Here is a 12300-nt window from a genome sequence, read left to right as displayed (position 1 = left end):
TGTATCATATATATATGTATGCATATATATTTGTATGTATATATATATGTATATGTATATATATATATTATATATATATATACACACACAAACAATATATTACTATATATATACACACTATACATTCTATTATATATATATATATATATATATATATACATACACACATATATATATATCTTTATATATATATGTTGTTGTGTGTGTGTGTGTGTCTATGTCTTTGTGTGTGTATAACTTGGCTAAAACGAGCAAGTTTGACTATCTGCTTGTTAACAACATTGTTTTAGTCAGTAATGCATTCAGTCAGGGTAGTGTATAATATCACAAGCAATGTTTATTTATTTCCGTTCTGTTTTATAAAGCATCATTTAGAAGCGTAGTAATTTTAGGAATATATTTTTTTTTTGTTCTCCAAAATGACGAACATGTGGCTTTTGTCAACATTATTATGATGGTATTTATATTGTAATGATATTGTTTGGCAGCTAGTGGAATGGATAGGCTTAAGAGGCAGCCAATTTCATTATGTGTAGTGCAGCACTCAGCAGATACAGATTTTATATTATACTTTTTGCATTCGGCTTAAAAGTGTGTATTTTAAGTTTGAGCTGACAATTTTTTTTTTTTGTTTAATCCTTTCAGATTTTCCTAGCGGTTGTTAGAAAACTTCTAATTCTACATTTTAGTTATTTTACTATATTTAGGTTGCACAATACTCTTTTACTCTTTCACTTGTTTCAGTCACTTGACTCCGGCCATACTGGAGCACCGCCTTTAGTCGAGCAAATCGACTCCAGGACTTATTCTTTGTAAGCCTAGTACCTATTCTATTGGTCTCTTTTGTCGAACCGCTAAGTTACGGGGACGTAAACACACCAGCATAGGTTATCAAGCAATGCTAGGGGGTGGACAAACACATACATATATACATATATACGACAGGCTTCTTTCAGTTTCCGTCTACCAAATCCACTCACAAGGCTTTGGTCGGCCCACAGCTATAGTAGAAGACACTTGCCCAAGGTGCCACTCAGTGGGACTGAACCCGGAACCATGTGGTTGATAAGCAAGCTACTTACCACACAGCCAATCCTGCGCCTTTGTATTCTCTTTTTAGGCTTATTTATTTATTTGTCTATTTATTTATTCATTTATTTTATTTAGTTGTCTGTCCATGGTTGTGTGGTTAAGAAGCTTGCTTTCTTACCACATGGTTTTGGGTTCAGTCCACACTGCAGGACACCTTGGGCAAGTGTCTTCTGCTACAGCTCCAGGCCGATCAAAACCTTGTGAGTGAACTTGGTAAACGGAACCTGCAAGAAGGTCATCACTCACAGGTGCAGACATGGCTGTGTTTGCTTTCCAACCACATGGTTCTGGGTTCAGTCCCACTATGGGGCCCTTTGGGCAAGTGTCTTCCACTATAGCCTCAGACCAACCAAAGCTTTGTGAGTGAATTTGGTAGATGGAAACCGAAAGAAACCCATGTATGTGTGTGTGTGTGAGCACATGCGTGTCTGTGTTTGCGTGCTTTTGTGTCTGTGTTTGTCCCCACCACCACTTGGTAACTGATGTTGGTGTGCTGTTTACAACCCCATAACCTAGCAGTTCGCTAAAAGAGACCAATAGAATATGTAGTAGGCTTAAAAAATTAGTACTGGAGTTTATTTGTTTGACTAAAACTCTTCAGGGCAGTGCTCCAGCATGGCTGCTATCAAATGTCTGGAACAAGTAAAAGACAAAAGATACATATATACATCCATCCATCCATGTCATCATCATCGTTTATACATATATTATATATATATATATATATATTTCTTTGCTACCCACAAGGGGCTAAACACAGAGGGAACAAACAAGGACAGACAAACGGATTAAATCTATTACATCGACCCCAGTGTGTAACTGGTACTTAATTTATCGACCCCGAAAGGATGAAAGGTAAAGTCGACTGCAGTGTAATTGGAACTCAGAACGCAGTGGTGGACGAAATACCGCAAAGCATTTCACCCGGATTGCTAACAATTCTGCCAGCTCGCCACCTATATATATATATAATATATACATATATATATATCATCATCATCGTTTAACGTCCGCTTTTTTAATGTTGGCATGGGTTGGACGGTTTGCCTGAGGTCTGTAGAGCCAGCGGCTACACCAGGCTCCAATCTGATCTAGCAATGTTTCTACAGCTGGTTACCCTTCCTAATGCCAACTGCTCTGAGAGTGTAGTGTGTGCTTTTTATGTGCCACCGGCACAGGAGCCAGTCAGGCAGGCCTGGCATCGATCACATTTGGATAGTGCTTTTTATGTGCCACTGATACAGGAGACAGTTGGGGCTACTGGCATCAGCCACATTCAGAGATTGCTTTTTACGTGCCTGTCAGACAGTCCTAACATCGATCACATTCAGATACTGTTTTTTACATGCCACTGGCACAGGAGCCAGTCAGCGGGTTCTGGCATTGGCCACGTTTGGATGGTGCTTTTTATGTGCCATTATGGGGGTATTGGTACCAGCTGCATTCGATTGGTGCTTTTTACATGCCACTGGCACGCGAGCAATCTGGGGGCACTGGCCACAGCTATGATTTTGGTTTTGGTTTTACTTGACTCAACAGGTCTTCTCAAACATATCATATCACCAAACGCATCAGGGGTTATATATATATATTATATATATATATATATATCACCATCATCATCCTCATCATTTAGCATTCACTTTTCATGCTGGTATGGGTTAGATTGTTTGATTGGAACTGGTAAACCAGATAGCTTACCAGTTCCAGTCTGACTTGGCATGCTTTCTAGGACTTGATGTACATATAAATGCATAATACATATACATACATATATATATATATATATATATATATTATATATTATATATGTGTGTGTGTGTTGTGTTGTGTTGTGTGTGTGTATGTGTGTGTTTGTGTGTGTGTGTGTGTGTGTGTGTGTGGATATGTGTGTCTGTGTTTCCTTGCCTTGACATTACATAATGCTTGTAAAATGACCAACACCATTACAGAAGTAGTCTATTTTTTTTTCCAGTTTTTGGTGAAAACATAACTGACCATAGGGAGATATTACCTTGCTTGGAAACAGAAGAGCTAACTAATGTTTTCATATCAATTACTGTTACTACTGGCTTATTCATATTTGAATTAATTAAATTTTCAGAGTTATCTTCCTTTACCTTAATTACGTTTCATTACCGTTAGCCATTGGGTTAAATGTCATTTCCATCTCTTCATTGGAAAGTAAACTTTAACTAATCAAAATTATTTGAATCACTAAATTACATGAGCTAGCACTTACTCCGTCTTTTACCAGCCTTTTTACCATTCTATCACTTTTCACAAAATTACTGTACAGTTAAATAATTCTATAAACAACTTCTATTTAATCAAAGAATCTCTGATACAAGAATACACTGAGTCAGAATCAAACCTGACTGTCAATCAATAAGCAACTTTCTTTTAAACCTAAATAGAAATAGATCTAGCTTCAATGGAATCAGTGATTGTGCCTCCATTTTCATATCAGCAAAAAAAATCCAGTCTGCTGAAGTTTAACTATATGTAGCACTAATGCTCAAGGTTGCTGCCAACAACTTGATACTCAAAGTAACCATATTTATAGAATTCTCTTTATATGCTTACACTAAATGCCTATTTGTGCTTTCCAATCTACTTCCAAAAGATTCTTACATTTATGACACCAACAACCTTACATTAAGAAACTAATGTCTGCAAATGTATATACATATATATATATACACAATATATATATGTATACATACACACACACACCCACACACACACACACACACACACACACACACATACATATATATATATATATATATATATATATATATATATACATACATATATATATATACATATATATATATATACATATATATATATATATATAAATATATATATATACTGTATATATATATACATGTTATATATATATACATTCTATATATGTATATATATATACATATATATATATATATACATTATATATATATATAATATATATATACATATATGATTGATTGATTGATTGATTCTAGTTTCAGCTCATGAGCTGTGGCCATGCTGGGGCACCGCCATATATATATATATATATATATATATATATACAATATTATATATATTACATATATAATATATATATACATTATACATATATATATATATATATACATATATATATATATTATACATATACATATATTATATATCATATATATATATGTATATATAATACATATATATATATCTTTTATTCTTTTACTTGTTCCGGTCATGTGACTGCAGCCATGCTGGAGCACTGCCTTGAAAGATTTATCTTAGTTGAACACATCAATCACAGGACTTTTTTTTTAAAGTTTAGTACTTATTCTATCGGTCTTTTTTGTCAAACTGCTAAGTTATGGGAATGTAAACACACTGGTTATTAAGTGGTAATGGGAGACAAACACGAAGACACAAAGACATAGATATATACATTATAAATATATATATATACATTATAAATATATATATATACATATATATAAATATATATATATATATGTTTGTGTGTGTGTACGTATGATGGGCCTCTTCCAGTTTCTGTCTACCAAATCCGCTCACAAGACTTTGGTTGGCCTGAGGCTATAGAAGACACTTGCCCTTATAAATATTTATATATATATATATATATATATATATATATATATTAATACATCAGCATGTGATGGGTAAATTGTCTCCTTTGTATATTTTTTATTTCGTGCATGTGTATTGCTTGTTTTTGATTTTGTTGACTACACAGTATAGTAGGGTCAGTTGGACACCTGTGAGAAAAACAGCACCATGGCACAATTCACTCTGCCAGAAATTTGGAAATGACATGCTGTACTGCTTGGCATTCATGCTGGAAGCTCCAATAAAAACATTTCAGTGTGTTTGGGTGTTAATCTGAGGACAGTGCAATCTGTGGACATGTACCAAGTGTGATAAAAAATCAAACATCCAGTCAACATCAGGTATCTGGAGAAGGTAGAGCTGCTCTGGGTCAAGAGGATGGCTGTTGGAAGACCCTATGTCTGGCAACAGGACTTTGTACTATGCCGCACAAGTAGGAGAACCCAGTCATGGCTGTCAAACAATTTCTGCGACCCCATCACCTCTAACATCTCGCCACCTAACTCCACAGACTGCAACCCCCTTGATTACTATGTGGTGGGGGTGCGCAGTTGAGTGAGAGACCAGCAAAGCTCTTTGTAGCAGCAAAGATGAACTGAAGGCAAAGATCATTGCAGCATTCACCAACTTAAACAAGGAGACCATCCAAAAGAGCTGCAGGAGATGCCAAAGTCATGTGGAGGCCGTGGTTGAAGCCAATGACGATTTTATTGAATTAATTTACCCTTTAGTATTTCAAAATATTTTCATGTAATTTTGGTAAATATATCTGTTAAAATGAGATGTCAGTGTTATTTTCATTTTTGCATAATTTAAACAACAGTTTATTCAACATACCCTGTACATGTGTATATGTGTGTGCATCCGTGTGTGTGTGTGAGTGAGTATGTGTATGCTTGTCTCCATGTCTTTACATTACATAAGAACTGTAAATGAATATCACTTTCATAGAAGCAGTGTTGTTCCTTTCCTATATTCTGCCTATGAGAAATAATACCTTGCATGAAACAGACGAGGCTTCACAATGGAAAGGCATCAGCCTGTAGAAAATTTGCCTGGTCTATGTGAGCATGGGAAAATAAACATTAGCGTGAAGACAATAACATTATATATGTCTCTGAGTGTTAATATATATATATATATGATGTAGCGATCTGGCTTGCCAGTCCTCAGTCAAACTGTCCAACCCATGCCAGCATGGAAAGTGGACGTTAAACGATGATGATGATGATGATGTATGTATATATATATATATATTGACAGATAGATAGACAGATTTATATGTACATATATATATTTATACATTTTATATATATATATGTGTGTGTGTGTGCATGTATGTATGTATTTGTATGTAAATATATATATACATTATATCTACATTATATGTATACTATATATATATATATATGTAGTATATATATATGTATATATATATATATATATATATATTGTATGTAATATATATGTATGTATATATATGTATGATATATATATATATATGTATGTATATATATATATGTATGTATATATATATATGTATGTATTATAATATATATATATGCATGTATGTATATATATATATATATATATGTATATATATATATTGTAGTATATATATATATATATATATTGTGTATATATATATATATATATATATATAGGTATGTATATATATATATATATGTATGTATATATATATATATATATATATATATATATATATATATATATATATATATAAACATATATGATGTGTGCCTCTCCCCATGTTGTTTACAAGTGTGAATTAGTAGATCGTGTTATATTCCTTTATGACTTGCTTATGACTAAATAATGACTAAGCCATTTCCCAGATAGAGATCAATAAAATGATAAAATATTAAAGAATATATTCATTCACTCCTTTATTGGACTGTGGTCATGATGGGGCATGAACTTCAAGGGGCCTTTCGCAGTTCAGCGTATTGACCTTAGTAAGTCTTTATCAATCTTTAATTATTGAATGGCTTGGTTATCTTTTGACATAAAAGAATAAATGTCAGTACACACCCACATTCAACCACACCCACACACTCACCAACACAAGCACAGACACATGCACACAAACACACACACATACACCCATCGTCATCATCATCATCATTTAGCATGGGTCAGATGAACAGAGTTCGCTGTGGGCTTTCTACAGCTGGAAGCTCTTCCATTCACCAACCTTCACCTGTTTTCAAGCGAAGTAATGTTTCCCCATGGTCAGACATGTTCTCACAGAATACTGGGAATGAACGACACTGCTTGTTTGGCAGTGACACTCGTTTACAACAAACACATGATGTCAAGACGAAGAAACACAGACACACACACACACACACACAAGCACTCACTTGTATGTACATGTATTATCTTTTACTTGTTTCAGTCATTGAAGTGTGCCCATGCAAGGGCACTACTTTAAAGGGTTTTAGTCAAACGAATTGACTCCATTACTTATATTTTTGTTGGCCTGGTACTTATTCTATTAGGCTCTTTTGCCAAACAGCTAAGTTATGGGGGACATAAATAAACCAACACCAGTTTCACACAGTGGGGGAGGACAAGCATTAACACAAAGATACATGTACATAGCTATATATACAACAAACAAGCATACATAGATACACACACAGCACACAGATATATAAATATACATGCAAATATATAAATAAAAATGTATATGTGTACATATAAATATATATATATAAATGTATATATATAAATATATATATATATATATGATGTGCTTCCTTCAGTTAACATCTACCAAATCCATTCAAAAGGTATAGGTCAGCAAGACATTTTCCCGAAGTGCCACACAATGGGACTGAACCCAGAACCATGTGGCTGAGAAGCAAACTTCTTACCACACAGCCACACTTGCATCTTTCTTTGTAAATGTATTTATGATCAAATTCTAGTTTCGATCCACCAAATTTTTTATCACAAGACAACTGGTCAACTTGACACTATAACAAGACATTTGCCCAAGGTACCCTGTACAGTACTCGAACCCAGTATCCTAGAACCACATGGGGGTTACAAAATGAACAAACTTCTTAGCCACATACCTTCTCCATTCTAACATTCTAGATTTACCTATTTACCATTATTCTCTCTATGAATATTGACTTTCTAATCTACTACTGTACAATAAATCTATGTTTGTCATTCAATTCCCTGAACCCTGGTCTCATTCTTCAACTGTATGATAAATCTGTATTTACTTTCCAATCATTCAAACTTTTGTATGTCTAAGCCTGTTTCTCTGCAGTTCTAACTATTGTTACATGTTACAACTTTACTTTCATTGATTGTCTTTACCACTTTTATCACGACATTTCTCACCGCTTCATTCCCATTGACCGAACAGTCAATATTAATAAGTCATCAGCAAATATTGCACCACCAGCTGCTACACCGGGGTGGATTTTCCATTGGATTAACTTTTGCCATAGGTTAATAATGACTGGAGATTTTAATATGTGAATTATGCTTGAAGAATAAATTTGTCTTTACTTTAATGCTGCAGTGTTCTTAATGTAATATTTTTAACTCATGTCTAACGCTTTTGCTGATTATATTTTCTTTATTTCTTTCTTTGATAATGTCTTGTGTTCGATAGATTTCAGCAGTGAGATTTCAACCAATATTTTCTTTTTATTGATATTAAGTGTCTGCATTAAGGTGGCGAGCCGGCAGAATTGTTTGCACACCAAGCGAAATTCTTAGTGGCATTTCGTCTGTCTTTATGTTCTAAGTGCAAATGTCCCCGAGGTTGACTTTGCCTTTCATCCTTTCAGAGTCGATAAAATAACTACCAGTTGAACAGCGGGGGTCGATGTAAACAACTTACTCCCACCCCTGAAATAGCTGGCCTTGTGCTAAAATCTGAAACCAATATTAAGTATTTATTTTAAGGTGGTGGATGAAACAAGTACCTGTTGAGTACTGGGGTTGATGTAACCGACTTACTCCCTGCCCTGAAATTTCTGGCATTGTGCCAAAATTTGAAAATAATATTAAGGGTCTATTTTTAAGCATATTTTTATTCTTTCCTTCCACACATAACTAATAACTACTTAGGTGAGTAAACAAGGCAACTCCTACATCAGCACCTAGAAATAACAGTCAGGTTGTGCATTAGTGGAATAGAACACACTTGAATGTAGATCTACTCAGTCAGGGTTGGCTTAGGTCTAAGCAACAACCAAGTCCAATCAACCGAAGTTTGGTGAGAGCTTCTAGAAATAGCAAACAAATCCCCCTCAAACTATAAACAACAGAATAAAAAGAGGATATACTAGACATAGTAAATGATGTAGTCTTAGATATCTCTTTAAAGATGGATGGCCATGCCTTGAATGCCCTTGATCATAGATCTGCTTAACCAGAGTTATATAAGAGCAATAACTAATATTTGATGAACAGATTATTCTAAACTCTTAACTTTTTAAAAATTTAAATAGCATTCATAATACATATTAAATATATATGTATATATATATATATATAAATTATTTGCGTAATGAGATAAAAAACAAAGCAAGACTGTATAGATATAAGAGCATTTATAGATAGAAGGTCTTACAGCTGTTTCTAGGATATCCTAGAAACAGCTGTAAGACCTTCTATCTATAAATGCTCTAATATCTATACAGCCTTGCTTTGTTTTTTATCTCATTACACAAATAATTTATATATATATGTGTGTGTGTGTGTGTGTGTAAAGGTGCGTGTCTTAGTGGTTAGAGCATTGCATTCATGATTGCGACATTGTGGGTTCAATTTCCAGACCGGGCGATGCCTTGTGTTCTTGAGCAGAGCACTTCATTTCACATTGCTCTGTGACCATTTCAACCTCTGACATGTGGCACCCAGTTGCACCTGTACAGGTAATGTCGATTTGATGGAGAGAGTGAGCTTATGACTACACAAACATTTGATCATTATATAAACAAATCATCTATGTAGTTGTTCGGTAAGGAATTGTTGAATTCTCATATGTCATCTAATGCTGGGTGAGTTCGTTATGTATACATATTTATCATTTGCATGGTAAATTTTGAAAAATTAGACTGTATAAGCTCGGGGCATATACTGGATTGCCTCATGTATATATGTTTAATCTAAGGTGTACCTGCTGAAGAAGGCTTCGCCTAGCAAATTATTTTATTTGCTAAAAAAGTCTGAAACCATAGTCCAGGATTTAGATGGTAAATGTTTTTATTTTTCCTTCCCTTCAAAGTTTTATCCCTAATAGTGGTTTGGAATTTAACTGTTCTGTCTAGCATGCAAGGATTCCTATGATGGATGCCTCTTATGTATTTAAATGTACACTGTATTTATATGTATGTACATGGTATATGTATGAATTATATGTATAATGTATGTATGTATGTATGTACATATATATATGCTTATATATAGTTATGTATATATGTGTATATATATATATGTATATTTATATATACATACATATATATATATATATATATGTGTGTGTGTGTGTGTGTGTGTGTGTGTGTGTGCATATGTGGGATAGTGTAGTTGGAATCAATTAATCTGATAATAATGCTTTTGCTACGGTCCATTATTTATTTATTAGTAGAATGGTTAAAGATTAATCATTACTAAAACAATTCCAGATGACTGATTATAATTTTTTTCTTTCTTTCTTTCTTTTCAGAATCATTTAATATTTTGATTTAGAATTAATGGAGGATATGTTTGTCCATATTTTTGTAGTTTCTACCTTCCTTCACAGTTGTTCTAGTGTGGACTTAACTTACTATGTGGAGGAAGGCAAACTACCAGGGACATACTTAGGCGACATTGCCACCGATGCACAGGAAATACATATTTTGCTCCTTAAAGACCACAGTCAAATTACATTTAATGAACTGCCTCAAAGACAAACTAGTAGTACAGCGTTGTTTAATGTCACTCGAAGTGGAAAACTTTACACAACACAGCTCATCGATGCTGAGCACCTCTGTATGTACAACACGGAGTGTTTCAAAACTATCAAAATTGCTGTTCGACAAGCAGAAACTTTTATCAAAGTACTAAAAGTACGTGTTTTCATAAAGGACGTTAATGATAACGAACCAACTTTTCCAAAAAAATTGGTGAAAATAGATTTTTCTGAAACAGACAGGAAAGGTACAATGAAATCAATTCCAAATGCTGTTGATAAAGATGTTGGCCTTCTGAACTCAAAGATCACATACCGTTTACGAAAAAGTGCTGGTGAACCATTTACACTTTTTGTAGCAGAAAAAGAATTTGGCACATCAAAACTTGGAATTGTATTAGAAAAAAGTTTAGACAGAGAAGTGAAAGATGTATATAAACTCCAGGTAATTGCAAAAGATGAAGGATCACCAATAAAGATAGGTATTTTAGAAGTCCAGATATTTGTAACAGATATTAATGACAATAGGCCTATTTTCTCTCATAGTATGAACAATATTTCTATAAAAAACACACATCCTCCAAATGTACCTATACTAGTATTGTCAGCAACTGATTTAGATTCTGGCAATAATGGTAATGTTTCATATCAGTTTAATTCCAAAACGCCAGAAATTGCCAAAGAAAAATTCAAGTTAACAAAAAATGGGGAAATATATGCACAAGGAATTAGAAACTTGGGTAAAAAACAATCATATAAGCTGTTTGTTGATGCGACTGATGGTGGAAACCCTCCATTAAGTTCCATTGCAATGGTTTTAATAAATGTGATTAACCAACAGAATACACCTCCTGAATTAGATATCAATTTCGTTTCACAACTGCAGGAAAATTTGGCTGCTATTTCTGAAAAGATTGAAGTTGGTAGTTTTATTGCTTATGTCAGTGTCATAGATAATGATGTTGGCAAGAACGGAGAAGTTAGCTGCAGTCTTAACCATGATAAATTCCAGCTTTTGAATTTAGGTTCAAAGGAATATAAAATAATTATGAAAAAACCTGTAAACAGGGAAGTAACTGATCATTATGACATGTCAATCACATGCGAAGATGCAGGCAGTCCACCATTACAGACTAAAAGAGAATTTTCTATTCAAGTTATGGATGTTAATGACGTAAGACCACAATTTATAAAAAGCACTTTTAAATTTCTTACTTATGAAAATGAAAAATCAAATTTTCCCGTTGGTTTTATTAATGCGACTGATCCTGATCTAGGGGATGGCAGTAAGTTAGCTTATTCTTTGGAAAATGGTAAAAACCAGATATTACCTTTCAAGATTACAAATTATGGCTTTATTTCCACAATCAAATCCCTGGATCGTGAACAACACAAATCTTATTCATTTAAAGTAATTGTCAAAGACAACGGATCACCATCTCTTAGTAACACAGCAAATGTTATTGTCGAAGTCATGGACGAGAATGACAATGCACCTTACTTCACATTTCCTAGTGTTAACCCGTTCAGCCTAGATGTCCATTATCACCCACAAAGCAAGAATGACATCACAGTCCTGAGAGCTTTAGATAGAGACAGTCGGGAAAATGCTTTCCTTAAGTATAATA

General features: G+C 33.8%; 1 protein-coding gene across 2 annotated transcripts in view; it reads left to right on the top strand.

The window, feature by feature from the left end:
- LOC115218987 (protocadherin gamma-A4-like) overlaps positions 1–10567 on the top strand; it is a 322165-nt gene extending 311598 nt beyond the window's left edge. For both annotated transcript variants that reach the window (XR_005001799.1, XM_036508640.1), the window contains one exon: positions 10445–10567. The gene's annotated coding sequence lies outside the window, so the exon portion shown is untranslated. The remainder of the gene's footprint in view (positions 1–10444) is intronic.
- The last annotated feature ends 1733 nt before the right edge of the window (positions 10568–12300 follow it).

Source organism: Octopus sinensis, linkage group LG14, assembly GCF_006345805.1.
Source record: "Octopus sinensis linkage group LG14, ASM634580v1, whole genome shotgun sequence".
Lineage (NCBI taxonomy): Eukaryota > Metazoa > Mollusca > Cephalopoda > Octopoda > Octopodidae > Octopus > Octopus sinensis.
Note: the sequence above shows the minus strand (reverse complement) of the source record. Positions and strands in the feature narration are given on the sequence as shown.